We start from the raw sequence: 20,407 nt of genomic DNA on the forward strand, positions 1-20,407 counted from the left end.
TGTGATGCCTCTGACTGTTTTCATTGTGTAATATTGCTTTAGCAAGTTGGGGTCTCCTGTGTTTCCATAAGAATTTCAGCATATTTTTCTTTTTCCTGTATCTGCAAAGAAAATCCTTGGTATTTTGATTGGGATTGCATTGAAACTGTAAATTGCTTTTGGTAGTAAGGAAATTTTAATGATGTTGATTCTTCCAATCCATGAACATGGAAGATTTTTCCATTTTTTTGTGTCTTCTATTTCTTTCTTTAATGTTTTGTAATTCTCATAATAGAGATCTTTGACATCCTTGGTTAAATTTATTTTGAAGTATTTAGTTTTTTTTGTAGCTTTTGTGAATTGGATTGTTCTTTTAAGTTCTTTCTCAGCTGTGGCATTGTCTGAGTATACAAAGGCTATTGTTTTCTGTGTGTTGATTTTATATCTTGCCACTTTACCAAACCCTTTTATGAGTTCCAATAGCCTCCTTTTTTTTTTTTGACAGGCAGAGTGGACAGTGAGAGAGAGAGACAGAGAGAGAAAGGTCTTCCTTTGCCGTTGGATCACCCTCCAATGGCTGCCGCTGCAGCCGGCGTACCGCGCTGATCTGATGGCAGGAGCCAGGATCCAGGTGCTTTTCCTGGTCTCCCATGGGGTGCAGGGCCCAAGCACCTGGGCCATCCTCCACTGCACTCCCTGGCCATAGCAGAGAGCTGGCCTGGAAGAGGGGCAACCGGGACAGAATCCGGCGCCCCAACCGGGACTAGAACCCGGTGTGCCGGCGCCGCAAGGTGGAGGATTAGCCTATTGAGCCATGGCGCCGGCTCCAATAGCCTCTTAAATGACCTTTTTTTTTAAATGAGTCTTTTGGATCCTTTATATACAGAATTATATCACCTGTCAATAGGGATATGCCAATAGGGATAGTTTGACTTCATCCTTCCCAATTTGTATCCCTTTGATTTCTTTTTCTTGCCTAATGGCTCTAGCTGTAATTTCCAGGACTATATTGAATAGCAGTGGTAAGAGTGGGCATCCTTGTCTGGTTCCAGATCTTAGTGGGAATGCTTCCAACATTTCCCCATTCAATAGGACACTGGCCATGAGTTTCCTTGATTGTATTGAAGAATGTTTCTTCTATACCCAATTTACTTAAAGTTTTTTTTTTTTTACCATGATAGGATATTGTATTTTATAAAATGCTTTCTCTAAATCTATTGAGATAATCATATGGTTTTGTTCTTCAGTTTGTTAATGTGATGTATCATATTGATTGATTTGTGAATGTTGAATCATCCCTTTATACCACTTGGTCTGGGTGAATGATCTTTCTGATGTGTTGTTGGATTTTGTTGGCTAGTATTTTGTTGAGGATTTTTGCATCTATGTTAATCAGGGAAACTGGTCTATAGTTGTCTTTCTCTGTTGTATCTTTTTCTTGTTTAGGAATTTAGGTGATGCTGGCTTCATAGAAGGAGTGTGGGAGGATTCTCTCCCTTTCAATTGTTTTGAATTTTGAATAATTCAAGGTAGTTCTTCTTTAAATGTCTGGTAGAATTCAGCAGTGAAGCCATCTGGTCCTGGGCTTTTCTTTGTTGGGACAGTCTTTATTACTGATTCAATTTCCATATTGGTTATTGGTTTGTTTAGGTTTTCTATGTCTTCATGGCTCAGTGTAGGTGCCTAGTACGTGTTCAGGAATCTATCCATTTCTCCTAGCTTCCCTAATTTGTTGGCATACAGCTCTTTGTAGTAATTTCTGATAATTCTTTTTATTTCTAGGTATCTGTTGTTACATTTCCTTTTTCATCCCTAATTTTATTGATTTTAGTCTTATCTCTCATTTTTTTTGGTTTGTTGGGCCAATGATGTGTTAAATTTTCTCTATTTTTCAAAAAAACAGCTCTTTGTTTTACTGATCTTTTATATTTTTTGGTTTCAATTCTGTTTATTTCTTCACTGATTTTAATTATTCCTTTTTTTTTTTTTTTTTTTTTTTTTTTACTAATTTTGAGTTTGGTTTGCTGTTATTTTTCTAGGTCATTGAGATGCATTGTTTGCTCATTATTTGGTGTCATTCCAGTTTCTTGATGTAGACACTAATTGGTATAAACTTTTCTCTTAACACCACTTCAGCTGTACCCATTAGGTTTTTTTTTTTTTTTATTATTTGACAGGTAGAGTTATAGACAGTGAGAGAAAGAGAGACAGAGAGAAAGGTCTTCCTTCCGTTGGTTCACTCTCCAAATGGCTGCCACAGCCGGCACTGTGCCAATCTGAAGCCAGGAGCCAGGTGCCTCCTCCCGGTCTCCCATGTGGGTGCAGGGGCACAAGCACCTGGTCTATCCTCCACTGCCTTCCTGGGCCACAGCAGAGAGCTGGACTGGAAGAGAAGCAACCAGGACTAGAACCTGGCACCCATATGGGATGACGGTGCTGCAGGTAGAGGATCAACCAAGTGAGCCACGGCACCGGCCCCCATTAGTTTTGATATGTTGTATTGTCTTCTTCATTTGATTCCAGAAATTTTTTGGTTTCTCCAATGACCTGTTCATTCAGGAGCATGTTGTTCAGTCTCCATGTGTTTACATTTGTTCGAGATTCTTGAGTTGTTGATTTCTAGCTTCATTCCATTGTGGCCAAAGAAGACACATGGTATGATTTTGATTTTTTGAATTTGCTGAGACTTGCTTTATAGTCTCGCTAGAGAAAGTTCCATACACTGGTGAGAAAAATGTGTATTCTGTAACTGTAGGATGAAAAGTTCTATAAGTATCAGTTAGGTCCATTTGGTCTATAGTGTCTATAACTCTGTTTTTCCTTGCTGATTTTATGTCTGTTTGATCTATTCATTGCTGAAAGTGTGGTGTTGAAGTCCCCCATTACTGTTGTGTTGGAGTCTATGTCTCCCTTTAGATTCATTAAAATTTCTTTTAAATAGCCAGGTGCTCTGTAATTAGGTGCATGTATGTTATTATAGTCACATGTTCCTGTTAAACTGATCCCTTAATTATTACATAGTGCCCTTTTTGTTTCTTTTAACAGTTTTTGTGTTAAAGTTTATTTTGTCTGATGTTAGGATGGCTACACCAGCTCTTTTTTGGTTTCTCTTAGCATGAAATACCTTTTTCTATCTTTTCACTTTCAGTCTGCATGTATCTTTGTTGGTGAGATGTGTTTTGTAGGCAGCAAATATAAGTGGGTTTTGTTTTTTAATCCATTCAGCCAGTCTGTATCTTTTAACTGGATAATTGAGGCCATTTATATTCAAGGTGACAATTGATAAGTAGCAATTTGGCCCTGCCGTTTTTCCATAAATATTCCTATTGTTTAGTTTGGATTTCCTTTGTACTTTTACTGAGAGATTTTTCTACCTTCATCTTCTTTGATATGATGACCATATAGCACATCCTTTGCATCTTTTCTAAGGCTGGATGAGTGGTGACAAATTATTTCAATTTCTTTTTGTCATGGGAGGTCTTTATTTCCCCTTCATTAATAAATGAAAGCTTTGAAGGGTACAGTATTCTGGGTTGGCAGTTTTTTTCTCTTAAGAATTGGAATAAATCATGCCATTTTCTCCTAGCCTGTAGAGTTTCTTTCTTCTTCTTTTTCCTTTTTAAGATTTATTTATTTATTTGGAAGGCAGAGTCACAATGAGGCAGAGTCAGAGAGAGAGAAAGATCTTCTGTTTCCTGGTTCACTCCCCAAATGACCACAACAGCTGGAGCTGGGCTGATCCGAAGTCAGGAGCCAGGAGCCAGGAACCAGGAACCAGGAACCAGGATCTTCTTCTGGTTCTCCCACGTGGGTGGAGGGACCCAAGGATTTGGGCCATCTTCCACTGCTTTCCCAAGCACATTAGCAGGGAGCTGGATTGGAAGTGGAGCAACCAGGACTGGAACTGGTGCCAAATGAGATATGGACCCTGCAGGCCACAGTGCCAGCGCTGTCTGTAGGGTTTCTGGTGATAAGTCAGCTGTGAGTATAATTGGAGATCATCTGAAAGTAATGTGGTGTTTCTCTTGTGCACATTTTAGAATCTTTTCTTTATGTTTTACTGTGGAGAGTTTGATTACAGTGTGCCATGGTAAAGATAATTTCTGGTCATGTCTATTAAGAGTCCTATGTGCTTCCTGTACTTGGACATCCCTTTCTCAATTCCAGAATTTTTCTGTAATTATTTCACTAAATAGGCCTTCTAACCCATTTTCTCTTTCCACAGCAACAGGAATTCCTAACACCTGTATGTTTGGTTGTTTGATAGTATCCCATAAATGTCCAACACTGTTTTTTAGTTTTCTAATTTCTTCTATTTTTTTTGGTCTGACTGTAAAATTTCCAGAGATTTGTCTTCTAATTTGGATATTCTTTCTTCTGCCTCTTAAGTCTGTTGTAGGCTTTCCAATGCATTTTTTGATCTATTGGATTCTTCATTTCCAATATTTCATTTTTTATTTCTCTTTCTCTTTTTCTTTAGATTTATTTATTTACTTGAGAGGCAGAGTTACACAGAGAGAGAGATGGGGAGAGACAGAGAGAGAGGTCTTCCATCTGCTGGTTCACTCCCCAAATGGCTGCGATGGCCGCAATGGCCGGAGCTGCACTGATATGAAGCTGGAGTTAAGCCAATCTTACTCCTGGAGCCAGGATATTCTTCCCAGTCTCCCATGTGGATGCCAGGGCCCAAGCACATGGGTCATCTTCTACTGCTTTTCCAGGCCATAGCAGGGAGCTGGATCAGAAGTGGAGCAGCTGGGACAGGAACCAGTGCCCACATGGGATCCTGATACCACAGGTGGATGCATAACGTACTAAGCCCCAGCACATCCCCTTGTTTTCTCTTTAAAATCTCTATTTCATGGGAAAATTTTTCATTCATGTCATGAATGGATTTCTTTAATTCATGGGTTTGCTTCTGATTACTTCTAAGTAATCCTACGCTCAATTTTTTGAAATCCATTTTTGGAATTTCTTCAGTCTTTTCACATTCTAGAATTAAAGTGTTGTTGTGTTCCTTTGGGGACATTATGTTTTATTCCTTATTCTTGTTTCTAAAGTTTCTGTGTTTAAGCATTTGTGGAGATACTTGTTGGGTTTTTTCCCCCTGTGATGGCTTTTATGTTTTTCATCTTTGGACTATGCCTTAGAGGTGTGTCTGCTCTTTCAGTGGTTACCAAAGGTGAATGCTGGTTTAGCCCAGGAGCTCTTTCTTTCTTTCCCCCAAAGAACCACTTTATTTAATGACTACAAATTTCCTAAGTACAACTTTATGATATAGTGATTTCCCATCATATCTGCCCACACTCCCACCCTTACCCCCACCTCACCTCCTCCTCCCTCTCCCATTCCCAGTCCCATTCTCTTTTAAGAAAAAAAAATACTGTTCATCAACAGTCAAGACAAGGGCTGTTCAAGCCATTGCTTCTCATCATTTCAATTTCACTTCTACAGATTTCCTTTTAGGTGCTCTATTTGTTATCACAGATCAGGGAGAACATAGGGTATTTGTCTCTTTAAGACTGGCTTATTCAGGAGTTCTTTCAGCGCTCCAATGTGAGGGGAGTGCCCAAAGTGTCATCCAAATTGGGTGTGGTAAATTTTTTTTTTTTTAATCAGATGTGATTAAAAAATCAGCTCTTTTGGCATAGTCTCACACTCACCTTATTTCCTCCAAGGAGACCAATTCCCAGACGCTAGCCCCAGCGGGTGCAATATTCATCTGCACTGCTCTAGAACCATACAAAGGATCTGTGCAGTCCTCAGTGTTAGCACGGATCCTGAGGCAATGACTCTCACCAGTCAATCAGGGAGCCCTGAGCATGTGGAGCTGTCCACAGTGACTGCTCAGAGACCCAGCCACACCCTGCACCCTTCTACACAGCCACAGTGTTTTCACAGTCTGTCCCAGCACACAAGGCTCCCACAGTCGTGAGTGCCTAGCCCTCTGTCAGTTCTCCCATCCAGACTCAGGCATCTCCTCTCAGCTGATTGCTGGACATATAGACACAAGCTGGGGCAGCTGTTACATATGTCTAAAATTGCACCTACCCTCTCTCAGCTAGTTACAGAATGCTGTTGTTGGGTGGTTGGGGAGAGAAAAATGTGCCCCACCCGTTTTTTCCCTCTAGGTTAGCAGGTACATCTCCCCCACTGGGCTCTAAACCAGACTCTTTTCACAGCTTTATTGCCAGTGGCTTGGGCTGTTGCAGTCTGGTCTCACCTCAGTCTCCAAAGCTGCTGCTGAGGTTCTCAGCTGCGGGGGTCCTGAGCTGCGGGCATCCACGCCCTCCACGTAGATCCACAGTGTGCTAGTTTGAGTGGAGTTTCCTCTGCAGTCTTCTTCCTAACTCTTCCCTGAGATTACACTCTCTCTACGTTTTTGTTAAACTGTCTTCTCCTAGACTAGAGCAGTGAGCTCCCTCTCTATTCTGCCATCTTGGACCTTCCTCTCTGCTCATTCTTTTTTGACAGCCACTTAGTATTCCATGGTGTGGAGGTGCCATAATTTTTTCAGCTACTCTCCTACAAATGGATACTTCAGTTGCTTAAAGTATTTTAAATTATAACCAATGCTGCAGCTAGTAACTTGAATACTCTTACACAGATATATTTTTGTATTGGAAGTATGTTTTCAAAATAAATTCCTAGAAATAGGATTTCTGTATGAAAAGGTAGACACATATGTAGTTTTTGGCCTTTGGCTATGTATATAGATTTGTGTATATATGCATAAACATACATACATATATGAGAAAATGCACATTACAAGTATTTTAGTTTTTGTCCCTTGAATTTGCTTTTTAAAGGCTTTATTTTTGCTATGCAAGTTTAAAACATATTAGATTGTCATGTTATCAGTGTTTTCTCTTATTGTATCTGGATTATGAGGCATAGTTACAAAGCTTTTGCCTATACTCAGATTAAAAAGGAATCCATTCATCTTTTCTTCTAGTATGTTCAGGATTCCATTTTTTTATGTTTAGATACCTAATTCACTTGGACTTTATTATTTTTTAATATTTATTTATTTGAAAGGCAGAGTTACAGAGAGGCAGAGGCAGAGACAGAGAGGGTGGTCTTCCATCCGATAGTTCACTCCCCAAATGGCCACAATAGCCGGAGCTGCACCTATCTAAAGCCAGGAGCCAGGAGCTTCCTCTGGGTCCTCCATGTTGGTGCAGGAGCCCAAGGACTTGGGCCATCTTCTGCTGTTCTCCCAGGCACATTAGCAGAGAGCTGGATTGGAAGTGGAACAGCTGGACTCGAACTGGCGCCCACATGGGATACTGGCACTTCAGGCGGTGGCTTTACCCACTATGCCACAGCATCGGCCCTGACTTTATTCTTATGGAGTCACATTTTATCATTCTCTAAATAGGCAATCCATTGCCCCAGCATTGTTTATTTAAAAGTCTACATTTGCCCCAGAGTTTTGTGATTCACCTTTATCATATATATTTAGAGCTTCTGGATTTACTGTGGATTGAAAATAGTAAAAAAAAAAAATTGCATTTTGTATTGAACATGTACAAACCTTTTTTCTTGTCACTATTCCATAAACAATACAGCACAACAGCTATAATTAATATAAATAACTTATGTAATTAATATAAATGTATATGTTCTAGAGCTAATTTAACTTATATGGGAGGGTGTGTATTGGTTGTATGTAAGCACTATTCCATTTTATATATACAAGTGACTCAAGCATCTGAGAAGTGTGGTATGTGGGGGTGGTCCTGGACCCAATTCCTCATGGATAACTGTGGATGACTGTACTATCTTTTGAGTCTATATACAAATTTTGTTTTCTGACAATATTGTTTTAATAGAAAATACCTTATTATTTCATGGACTAAATGGAGTCAAATAAATACGTTCACCTTTGAACACCTTTTGAAAGAGTGACCAACTCCATATGAAGAAGATTGTAGACTTCAGAATTATTGATCCTTTGCTTGGAAGTTTCTTATTTGTAATCCAGTGTCTACTGTTGAGAGGACTCTATCTAAGCTGAGAGAGAGATTGATTGATTAATTGTTCTATCTTGGTCAAAAGATCTCCAAAACAGGAAGTTCTGTGAGACGCTGCTCTTATGTTTGCAGTTCAGTTTGGGAAGTCAAGAAAGAAAGAATCCAAGTAAGAGCTGGTTTTTCCACTTAGTCCAGTGGCTGAATTAGCTGACCTTTAAGGTCTCCTCCACTCTGAGTTTTATGATTCCATGAATCATTCCTCTGACTCAGCCCAAGTTGGTGATGAAATGGCTGAGGAGGTGTGGGGGTCAGAGGTGAGTTAGACATGTGGTGAGTGCCTAAGAGCAAGAGTAAGAGGGGGGAGATTTTAAATGATCTCACAGACTGGGGAGAAAAGACGTGCACTAGTGTAAAGAAGTATCAGAAGGATAGGGAATGGCATAGGAACACTGTGATGGTGGTGAAGGAAGAATGCAGCGAGTTGAACAGGATTTGGGGATAAATGACATGACAACATGTATCAACTGTCAGTGTCAATAGAGCAGTTCTGGGTGTACACAAAATCCTTAAAATACTTTCTGCCTTCTAACTTAGTCTATCTTGTTTATACACACACACACAAAAGGAAACTACATTGGAAAAGACAATGTACTGTAAAACCTACAAGATTTTCTGAATGGAAGCAAATGCACTACATTCTGAAAAACAATCTTCAGATTTTAGGGCCATTTGTAGGAGAGAGACATCAAAGGAGAAGTATGAAGCTTCTCTATCAGAACAATTGTATGAAATGACTTGAAGAATCTTGAAACAACTCAATATTATTTAGATTTGGCAGTAGATATTCTCTTTCTGTAATCCAGGTGACCAAGGAGAGTTTGGGGATCATTGTTTATGACAGTGGATGTGTCATTCTGAGGATTTCTTAAAGAAATAAACAAAACAATGATATAAAAGGAGAAGACCAGGAAGGATCAGCGTTGTGGTATACCCAGTAAAACATCTGCTTGCATCCCATATGGGCCCTGGTTCTGGCCCAGCTCTGATAACAGTAATAATAATAATAATAAATAGAAAGATTCCCTGGAAACTGAACATTTTTGCAGCTATTATGGAATTTTTCTGTCACTGTTGGAGTGAAAAAAATCTGAGGCTGAAAATTCATGTGCAAGCAGTGCACTGAGAGCGTAAATAAGGAAATCATGTTTATCTTTAAGTGACCTCCCTGGTTCCCTTGCCCTCTGGTGTTTGGCTAAGTTGGCTTCATTTTGCTCAATTTCTGAATGATGGAGCTGCAGAAGATAAACATAACTGTGTCACACCCTGGGCTTCTTTGTGCCATATAACTCTTACACTCTGAATTGAACAGAGAGCAAAAAACATGGCTTTTATTAACCTTTTGGCTCTTATTTCTCTTTTCTTCTGAATAGTTGCATTAATTTAATGAACATCTATTGAAAAATCTACTCCCAGCCTAGCTCAGGGATATTTTTTTTATAATACTTTTCACTGGACAATATAATGAATATTTATAACTTTTAAATATTCTCTATGAATAGCCAGCATGTAAACTCCAAGGAATTTAATTTAAAAAAAGTTTTAAAAGATTTATTTATTGGGGCCAGCACTGTGGTGCAGTGGGTTAAGCCATCTACAGCACCGGCATCCCATATGGGTGCTGATTCAAGCCCAGGCTGTGCCACTTCCCGTCCAGCTCCCTGCTAATGGCCTGGGAAAGCAGTAGAAGATGGCCCAAGTGCTTGGGCCCCTGAACCCATGTGGGAGCTCTGGATGAAGCTCCTGGCTCCTGGTTTCTGCCTTGTCCAGTGCCAGCCATTGTGGCCATTTGGGAGTGAACCAGTGGATGGGAGATCTCTCTCTATGTCTCTCTGTCTGTCTGTTTCTCTCTGTAACTCTGACTTTCAAATAAATAAATAAATATTTAAAAAATATTTATTTCAGAGGCAGAGAGAAAGAAAGGATGCTGCCATCCAATCTGCTCGTTCACTCCCCAGGTGCTTGTAACCAGTCAGGGCTGGGCCAGTTTGAAGCTGGGGAGTGTGAATCCAATCCAGATGTCCTAAATGGGTGGCAGGGACTCAACTATTTGGGTCATCACCACTGCCTCTCAGTGTCTACATTAGCAAAACCTAGAACCAGGAGCCAGAGCCAGAGCCAGAGCCAGAGCCAGGAGTTGAATGCAGATGCTCTACTAGACCCAATGCGTACCCTGGGGAGCTGGAACTTTGTTTACTGTTTTATTCCAATGTCAAAATAGTGTCTAGCACCCATCATGGAATTAATATTTGTTTATGAATGGATAAATGGATGGATGGAAGGGAACACAAAGGTGAATAAGACATAATATCTTTCCCCTGATGATCTCACAGGGTGGAGTGAGAGTGATAATAGACACAAGGACAGGTGATTATAAAACAATATGGTGGCCGGTGCCACGGCTCACTAGGCTAATCCTCCGCCTTGCGGCGCCAGCACAACGGGTTCTAGTCCCGGTCGGGGCGCCGGATTCTGTCCCGGTTGCCCTGCTTCCAGGCCAGCTCTCTGCTGTGGCCAGGGAGTGCAGTGGAGGATGGCCCAAGTGCTTGGGCCCTGTACCCCATGAGAGACCAGGATAAGTACCTGGCTCCTGCCATCGGATCAGCATGGTGTGCTGGCCACAGTGCGTCGGCCTGGGCAGCCTTTGGAGGGTGAACCAATGGCAAAAGGAAGACCTTTCTCTCTGTCTCTCTCTCTCACTATCCACTCTGCCTGTCAAAAAACAAACAAACAAACAAACAAAAACAATATGGTTAGTTCAAGTGATGGAAATACATGTATGTGAGTCTATTTCCCAACGTGGATTGGAGGTGAATGAGATGGAAAAATATTAAATAAACCTGTGTTATTTATGGTATTGTATAATCCTATTTTGGTCACATTTTCTATGTTCTCCCATCAATGATAACTTGATATTTAACATCCAGAAGTGGGTAGGCCTATTCAATAGCAAAAGTGCGAATTTAGTAATAGAAATAGTTAATAGTTATTGAGTGCTTTACTTCATGGCATTCACTAGTTTAAACATGTACATATTTTAATTTATTTAATTTTAAGAATAGCCCTTTAAGACAGAGTTACTGCTTCTATTTTACAGGTGTAGATAGAGACAGACACAAAGTTCAACTGATTTATTCAGGGCGCACAGTTAGCAAAAAGTAGAACCAGAACTGAATCCAGGCAATTTGTTCTTGTTGCTCTTTGATTAGCACTCTAATGCCTTTTCTCTTTTTCTTCCTATTAGGATGAGTTCAGATGTTTCTTTTTTAAAATTTTTTTTTATTTATTTGAAAGAGAGAGAGAGTCTTCTATCTACTAGTTTACTCCCCAAATGCCTGCAGCAGTCAGGTCTGGGCTAGGCTGAAGAGAGGAGGCCTGGACCTCTATCTAGGTCCCCAGTGTGGGTGACAGATACTCCAGTAATTTGAGCCATTACATACTGCCTTCCTGGATGTGATTAGCCGAGAGGAGACTTGAGCTGGCACTCTGATATGAGATGTGGGCATTTCAAGCATAGATTAACCTACTTCACCATAACACCATTTTCAGGACTTTCTTTACTTTTTTATGACTTTCCTTTTTTTAAATTTTTAAAATTTTTATTTATTTATTTTTTTGACAGGTAGAGTGGACAGTGAGAGAGAGACAGAGAGAAAGGTCTTCCCCTGCCGCTGGTTCACCCCCCAATGGCCGCCGCGGCAGACGCACCGTGCTGATCCGAAGCCAGGAGCCAGGTGCTTCTCCCGGTCTCCCATGCGGGTGCAGGGCCCAAGCACTTGGGCCATCCTCCACTGCACTCCCGGGCCACAGCAGAGAGCTGGACAGGAAGAGGAGCAACCGGGACAGAATCCGGTGCCCTGACTGGGACCAGAACCCAGCGTGCCGGCGCTGCAGACGGAAGACTAGCCCACCGAGCTGCGGCACCGGCCTTATGACTTTTCTTTACTGGAGTATAAGTGTCTAATAAATTTAACATGCCAGGCATTGTGGTTCAGTGTGTTAAGCTGCCACCTGTGATGCTGCTATCCTGTATGAGTGCCAGTTCCACTTCCAATCCAGCTCCCTGCTAATGCTCCTTGGAAAGCAGTGGAACATGGCCCAAGTCCATGCTATCCACATGGAGACCTGGATGGAGCTCTTGGCTGCTAGCTTTGACCTGACCCAGCCCCAACCATTGTGGCTATTTGCGGAGTGAACCAGTGGTTGGAAGATTAGTCTCTCTCTCTCTTTCTATCTCTCTAAATCTACCTTTCAAATAAATAAATGAATAAATAAATATTAAAAATTTAACATACGTTTTACCTCAGGGCTACTTACAAGAGCAGAAGTATTAACATAAAACAATAAGCCTCTAATTACAGACTTTCAGTGGTGACTAAATGTGACAATGCACATTCTTTTTTTTTTTTTTGAGAAAGAAATCTTTCAAAACCCTCCTTAATTCACACTGCTTTAATCCATCCAAACATTAATAACATAATGGCTGTGTCATAGCAAGAAGCAGCCACTGAGATGGAATAGGGAGTAGAAAATGATTATTAGGGATTGACCCCTGTGAAAAGGAAAGTGTGGAAGCCCGGTTGATCCAAGGGAGAAGTTAAATTGCAAATCGTGACTGACAAGACCTGGCCCACTTGGTAGGGAGCTCTGGAGTCAGAATTGCCCACCAGGGTTGTCCCTGATCATCTTCAGGTCTTTGTCCTTCACCTTGCCCTGACCCCACTCTTTCCTTAGTTACTGAATGCTGGTGTGACCTCAGGTGGGACACTTACATGCCTATAGCTGAGGCCAATGTGTTGGAACAGACTGGAAGCTGGAAGTTGACTGCACTCCTAGCAGCTGGGCTGTGAGTCCTTCATTGAAGGGGGAATCTGACTCATCTCTGTGTCTATCATAGGGTGCCAGAATTTGGGTTAAGTAAAGGGTACAGTTCCTTTGCTCAAGGAGAAATAATGCCGCCTGTGCTATCCATGGTTACCTGTGACTATTTTTCTTTCTTAATAATTCTGGATTGCCCAGGCCCCAGTTGAGGGGCTTTCTTATTCCAGGACAAGCAGCCATGGAGGATTGGGAAAATAGCACAGACAGACCAGAGCAAGTCACTTTTCCTGACTTAGTTTATTTATGATGAATATGACAATATATTTTGAAGAGGGTTCTAGAAAATAGACAAGATATTTAGACATTTTCTAGCAAAGGGTTCTGCAACTTAGTAAGTGTTCAGTAAATTGCAATACTTAGTAATAGTTAATTATTACTACCCTCTTCAACATCATTGGTGACCACCATCGTCCTTTACCATTGGCCACAAGCCAATGGTGGGCTGTGTCTTCTTTTTCCATCATTCATTCTGACCATGCCATGTCTTCTCAAATATGTCTGTGTTCTCCATTCCAAAGCTGTTTAGCTCTCTGCTGCTTATGTGCTTTCTTTAGTCTAGCTCATCCTTGCTAACTACACTTGCTCCTCTCTAGCAAAAATGTCTTTAGGGCTTCTATTCCATCCCTAAGTTTTATTTCCTTAGCTGAAAATCATGTCTAGGAAGTGTGCATCCTTCAGCTCAGCAGGCATTCTTACACATTCAAATGTCCCATTCTTTGGTAAATTCTTCCAGGACAACTTGAAAAGAGCAGCAAATTCTTGTTGACATTTATCTCCTGATACCATCTTTACTATTGTTGACTATTCTGCAAAATGCTTTCTACTTGACTTACACATGCCATCTGTAAAATTCATTCCTGGAGACAGAGAAGCTTATAATTAATTATCAAGCCAGAGTACTCTTAGAAACATGTGACCTCATTTATAAGATGGGAAGATTTGACATAGAGAAATGAATTCAGTTGCTCATATTCACACAGCTAGTTTAAACAGAGACCAAAACACTGGTAATTAAAGCTGTTTATGCTCTATTTTAAATTTTCTATGTAAAACATCTTAAGTTTCAAATTCCTAGAATGCAAATAAATGAATCAACACAGTCACCAGAGAATAGTCTTTAAGAGACTAATCAACATGTGAGGGTAGATGATTCTCCCACACACATTTTTTTTAAGGCAGAGGAAGATTGGGGGGGTCTTCTATTCATTGGTTCACTCCCCAAGTGGCCACAACGGCCAGATCTGGGCCGATCTGAAGCCAGGAGCCAGGAGCTTCCTCCGGGTTTCCCACGTGGGTGCAGGGGCCCAGGACTTGGGCCATCTTCCACTGCTTTCCTAGGCCACAGCAGAGAGCTGGATCAAAAGTGGAGCAGCCAGAACTTGAACTGGCATGCATATGGGATGCTGGCACTGCAGGCGGTAGCTTTACCTGCTCCACCACAGAGCCGGCCCCAGCACACACAGTTTTTTGAGGGATGAAGCAAAGCAGTTAGAAACTGGTGAGTGAGGAGGATGTCAACGTCTGTTTTCTTAGTCATTCCATAATGAGGGAGATGTGGCAGGTTTGAGCAAGCAGCTATCTTCATCTGCATCCTCCTGTCTCCCTCTGCCCAAATTTCTGCCAAGAATGGCACCCAGCAGGCCAAGATGTCTCTGTAAGGCAGTTCCTCAGAAAGAATTGTGACCAATTGCTCAGCTTTGGATTCTCACCATCTTCCAATCCTGGATCTTACATATCTGTTCCCTGAGACTTTCCTCCAAGCAGATGTGGTTGGCCTTATGGGTCCAGCTAGTGCTCTCAAAGCCAAGTTGCTCAGGACTTTGCACACTCAATATGGGATGATGAATAGAACATGATCACAGATTTCTGTTCATCAGGAAGTTTTATGTGGGTTTGGATGGACACAACTTAAGTGCAAGTAACCCCTAGTTGTCTGCCTTCTCCCTGAAATAGCTCACAGACCCTGTGACTTCAGATGGCTAAAGGGTTCTCCCTTTATTCAAGCTCAGGATCGTGGTGCTCTTTGCTTAGAGTTTAATGTATGTTTAGAAACATTCAGTTTGGCTTGGGCCAATTCCAAACCACAGACCTCCTTTGCATTCCTCTCCATTCTACGGTGCCCACTGCGGGATTTGCGGAGGAAGACCAGTCACTGTAGAACCTGCCTTACTCTTCCTTGTGATAGATTTGTCAAGTTTGGAAGGTTATCTTGAAGTCAAAAGCTACATCCGCAAGTCCACCTAAATGGTCACAGGTTGTCTCCGGTGTTTCTGAACAATGCATTCTAGGCTCAAACAACTTCCTCTGAATGACTCAACAAGTTTCAAACTTGGTATCTTTTCAACATCATAGTTGTAGGGGAGATGTTTATTTTCCATAGCTGTTAGAGTCACAATATCAGCAAATATATCCTTCTTGTTGTTTGAAGCCCAAACACTGTTTTCACTCATTAATTGATGATAATATGGTTAATATGAATAGAGATTACTGGGAATATTAATGCTAATTTTCTTCTTCTCAAAAGCCTTAGAACTTAATTATTTTTCATACCTCCTAAACAAGGAAGAGACCATTGCACACTTTTTTTTTTTAAGATTTATTTATTTATTTGAGAGACAGAGAGAGAGACAAGGAGAGAGAGAGAGAGAGATCTTCCACCCACTGGTTCACTCCCTAAATGGCTGCAACAGCCAGAGCTGGGCTGATCCAAAGCCAGGAACCAGGAGCTTCTTCTGGATCTCCCACATAGGTGCAGGGGCCCAAGCACTTGGGCTATATTCTACTGCTTTCCCAGCCCAGACCAGAGAACTGGATTGGAAGAGGAACAGCAGGGACATGAACTGGCACCGATACGGTATGCTGGCACTGCAGGTGGAGGATTAGCCTACTGTGCCACAGCGTCAGCCCCCACACTTTCATTCTTTTTATAGGCTCAGCAGTGTGGAGTAGCAATTTTAAGATAGCAGTAGTATCTTAAAATCTCTAAGAAATCACACCCTGAGAAGGTACTTAGGTGTCAGACATTGCCTCAAGTACTGAAGTTGAACACTAGATAAGAATTGTTAGAAAGGGCCATAAGAAAAACTCACAGAGAAATATTTCAATCTGGGTTGAGTACAAAGGTGATTAGAGCATGACCCCTACCCAAAAGGGTTGGAGAAGAACCGTGGAAATTTTCCCAAAGACAGCTCTTGTTGTTGAGTTTTAGGTTCTTCCCTTTCTCAAAAGAAAACTAATAAATGGTTTCTGGGCTCTGGTCCAGGTTACAGCTATTTAACCTGGTGGCTCCTGGATTGGAGTGGGTAGTCACAGTGGGCAGGAAGGGGATGTAGGCCTGACTCATTTCTGCTTACACATATTCTTTTTATTTATTTATTTATTTTTTTTGACAGGCAGAGTCACAGATAGTGAGAGAGAGAGAGAGACAGAGAGAAAGGTCTTCCTTCTGTTGGTTCACCCTCCAAATGGCTGCTACGGCTGGCACGCTGCGCTGATCCGAAGCCAGGAACCAGAAGCTTCTTCCTGGTCTCCCATGTGGGTGCAGGGCCCAAGCACTTGGGCCATCCTCCATTGCCTTCCCAGGCCACAGCAGAGAGCTGGACTGGAAGAGGAGCAACTGGGACAGAATCCGGTGCCCCAACTGGGACTAGAACCCAGGGTGCTAGCGCCGCAGGCGGAGGATTAGCCCAGTGAGCCGCAGTCCCAGCCTCTGCACATATTCTAAAAATAGACTTCTTTTTAGAGAGCCTGAAAGTCTTTTACTGAAAAATATAAATTAATAAAGAATAATGGAAGCATCAAGGAAAGAGGCTATATCTGAATCTCAAGACACCTGTCTCAGTCAGATCTGCTAGCTTCTGGAATGGTGTAGCTGGGAAAGTGTGAGAAACCCTGTAGCTCTGTATTTCAAATGGGAGTGACTAATCTGATGCTAAGTAACAAAAGAATAGAAGAACAGACTTAATGAGGTAGTTCAGTGGGTTAAGTCTTCACTTGGAATGCCTACATCCTGTATCAGAGTGCTGGTTGAAATCCTGGCTAGGGGTCAGCACTGTGGTGTAGAGGGTAGGACCACCACCTGCAGTGCCAGCATCCCATATGGGCACCGGTTCTAGTCCGGGCTGATCTGTTTCCAGTCCAGCTCTCTGCCATGGCCTGGGAAAGCAGTAGAGGATGGCCCAAGTCCTTGGGCCCCTGCATGTGTGTGAGAGACCCAGAGGAAGCTCTCGGCTCCTGGTTTCAGATCAGCCCAGCTCTGGCTGTTGAGGCCGATTGAGGAGTGAACCAAAGGATGGAAGACCGCTCTCTCTCTCTGCCTCTCATTCTCTCCCTGTAACTCTGACTTCCAAATAAATAAATTAATCTTAAGAAAAAAAAAAGGAAAAGAAAGAAATTCTGTCTAGTCTGCTTTGGATGCAACCCCCTGCTAATGCATCTGTGTGGTAGCATATGATGGTTCAAATACTTGGATTCCTGCTACACATATGGGAAATCCAGATGGAGTTCCTAGATCCTGGCTTTGACCTGGCCCAGCACTGGTCATTGCAGGCATTTTGGGGAGTGAACCAGCAGATGGAAGATATCTCTGTTTTTCTTGCCTCTTTCTCTGCTACTCTGCCTATTTATTTATTTGAAAGGCAGAATGGCTTGTTCACTTCCCGAATGGCTGCAACAGCTAGGGCTGAGCCAGGCTGAAGCCAGGAGCCAGGTTCTTCTACCAGATCTCCCACCACGTGGGTATAGAAGCCCAAGTACATGGGCCATCTGTTGCTGCTTTCCCAGGTACACTAACAGAGAGCTGGATTGGAAGTACAGTAGCTAGGACACTGCAGGCAGCAGTGCTGTGCCACAGTGTTGGCTCCATAAATAAATCTTTCAAAACATTTTTAAAATATTTATTTATTAGAAAGGCAGAGATATAGAGAAAGACAAGGAGAGAGATCTTCCATCCACTGGTTCAGATGGCTACAATGGCCAGTGCTGGACCAGGCTGAAGCCAGGAGCCAGGAGCCTTATCCAGATCTCCCACATGAGTTCAAAGGCCCAAGGACTTGGGCCATCTTCCCCTGCTTTCCTAGGCACATTAGCAGGGAGCTGGATCGGAAGTGGAGCAGCTGGGACTCTAACTGGCACCCGTATGGATGCTAGCACTGCAAGTGGTGGCTTAACCTAAGCCCCATAAATAAATCTTTTTAAAAAAGAGAAGATTTAGTAAAGATTTTTTACCTCTAAATATTTTTTCCCTGTGTTTTCATGCTTGACTATTGCCAGAATAGTAAGAATAATTATTTCCTAATTGAATTACTTCTATTAGACATATATTCTCAGAATTTATTATACATTAAAACAACCAGGATATTTCAAAATCACAATATGACAATAAAATTATAGTGAGACATGAACTTGTTCTCTGCACATATGGAACAAATATTCCCCAGCATAAAGGAGAAAATTGGGTGAGGTTTCAGTAAGTTTTAATTCCAGAAGCTTGTGGTTGATATGCTGTACTTGAGTCCTCTTCGGCTTTCATCAGACGTGGAAGCCCTCAAAGGTGGCGCCATGGCATCAACAGTGACACTGAAGCTGGAATCCTCTCCTACTTCTGCCCAACACCACAGCCAACACTTGCTATTATTTCTGGAATCCAAGTCAGTCTGCAAAGGCAGATTTTCCATATTGTATACTATCAGAATATATTGGTTACAATGTCTTTATATTTAGAATTATTTTTATCCATGAAATGAATGTTGGAAGGTATTGCTTCTGCAGAGTGAAAATTGACTATAAGTAATTTTGTTTTTTCTTAGAATTCTTTATTAGAAGGAAAAGAGATGAATCTGAGAAATATCTGTATCATAGGAGTCTGGAATACAGTGTCATTAGCATCTAAAGTTAGAAAGGATCCACTCTTTGAGAGAATCAGAGATGATTCTTGTTCTGATGTATCCAGACAAAGGTATGGATTACAGCAAGCAAGGGCAGTTGGTGGATCCCAGAGAGAAAGAGAGACAGACAGACAGGGCTAGACATTTCAGGTAGGAAGCTCGGAGGAGCAGAACAGCTGGATACCCAAGCAGGAACACCCACGCAGGTCTTCTGGCAGGCCAGTGGGTAGGAGACACCCAAGGCAAGTGGAAAAAGGAAGACAGATGCATTCGTCTCAGCCTCCTTTAGAACTCCTGCTCTGTGGGTGGGCCAGGGCTTGCAGGTGTCGGTAGCCAGGAGAGACAGGGCCTCCCTAAGATCAGCTTTCAGTTTTCTGTTATCCTCACCCCTTGTCTCAAGCTATTCAGCCCATATTGCATCTTTAATGGTTAAGCTCTGGGGCAGGTGGCTGTTTGTAAGGCTACTAATTAGATAAAGGGACTGATTTGCACCAGGATGCAGATAATGCATGGAATTGTGCCAAGACCCACAGCTCAGGAGTTTATGACCCCCAGCTACCATGGCGACCATGCCTATTCAGTCAGAGGAGCCTTTTTGTTGCAGGGTAGGAGGCAGCACATAGGGCAGAGCATCAGCTTCTGTGTGGCTTGAAACTGAAAACTAAAAATGCAAGTGAAAGGACAGGAAGGCAAGCACACTGGGTTTTCCATTTATGCTCAAATGAGTAGATTGTTCTGTGAATTCACTTCTACTTACTTGTTAGAAAAAGCAGTCTTTCCTTGTGGGGCAATTTCTAGCGAGCCTGGTAATTGGAAGGAAACATGTATTTGGGAATATTTTATTTCTGCACTGTCTGTACTTTAAAAAATTTAAAATTTATCTTCATTTTATGTGAAAGGCAAAGAGGGAAGGAGAGATCTTACATCTGCTGATTTACTCCCCAAATGCCTGCAAAAGTCATGCTGGGTCAGGCCAAAGCAAGGAGCCTGGAACTCGATCTTGCTCTCCCAGGTAGGTGGCAGGGACTCAATACTCAAACCATTATCAGTTGCCTCCCAGAGTGCACATTAGTGGGGAGCAGGGCTCAAATCAGGTACTCTGATGAGGGATACGGGGTTCGCATTGACGTATTAACTGCTGCTCCACTATGCCCTCCTCTGTTCCCATGTTTTACAGCCCTCCACACCCCTCCATCTTTGATTTATTATTATTTTCTTTGTTTTGTCCAAGTGTTTTTTTGAGTTTCCTAAGCAGAACATACCGTAGTCAGCATACCGTTGTCAGTTGGCTCTGGAGAACACTGAGATCTGTTTTCTGGTGTTAACATGTGTAACATAATCATAGCATGTTAGAGCCAGAAGATGACTTAGACATGAGTGTTCTCATGCCCATTTCCTAAGGGGCACTGTTGCCTGGTATAATACTTAATAGCTTCTCTTTTCACTGCCAAGGTAAATCACCAGGCAGCGGGTACCATGCCATTATGTTATCTAACTCTTCATTTTATAAAGAAGGGTCCAGAATTTTTTAAAGTCTTGATCATTGAGTTGAGAAGTCAGAACTGTTGTAAATAGAAGGAACTATTACAAAGGGAGTACATAAGAGTAGGTGAAGTTTCAGAGAGATTG

At 42.0% G+C, this 20,407-nt stretch overlaps 1 long non-coding RNA gene across 2 annotated transcripts in view; it reads left to right on the forward strand.

Moving 5' to 3' along the window:
- Positions 1 to 20,407, forward strand: part of LOC108177469 (uncharacterized) — a 251,378-nt gene that overhangs the window by 33,422 nt on the left and 197,549 nt on the right. Inside the window, exon 3 of one of the 2 annotated variants that reach the window (XR_016233774.1) lies at positions 11,635 to 12,874. The exons of the other annotated variant lie outside the window; for it this stretch is intronic. This is a non-coding gene — a long non-coding RNA (uncharacterized LOC108177469). Of the gene's footprint in view, positions 1 to 11,634; positions 12,875 to 20,407 lie in introns of those variants that run through there. 2 annotated transcript variants of the gene reach the window in all.

This window comes from Oryctolagus cuniculus, chromosome 5 (genome assembly GCF_051225735.1).
Source record: "Oryctolagus cuniculus isolate XC-2025 breed Fujian yellow rabbit chromosome 5, ASM5122573v1, whole genome shotgun sequence".
NCBI classification, from domain to species: domain Eukaryota; kingdom Metazoa; phylum Chordata; class Mammalia; order Lagomorpha; family Leporidae; genus Oryctolagus; species Oryctolagus cuniculus.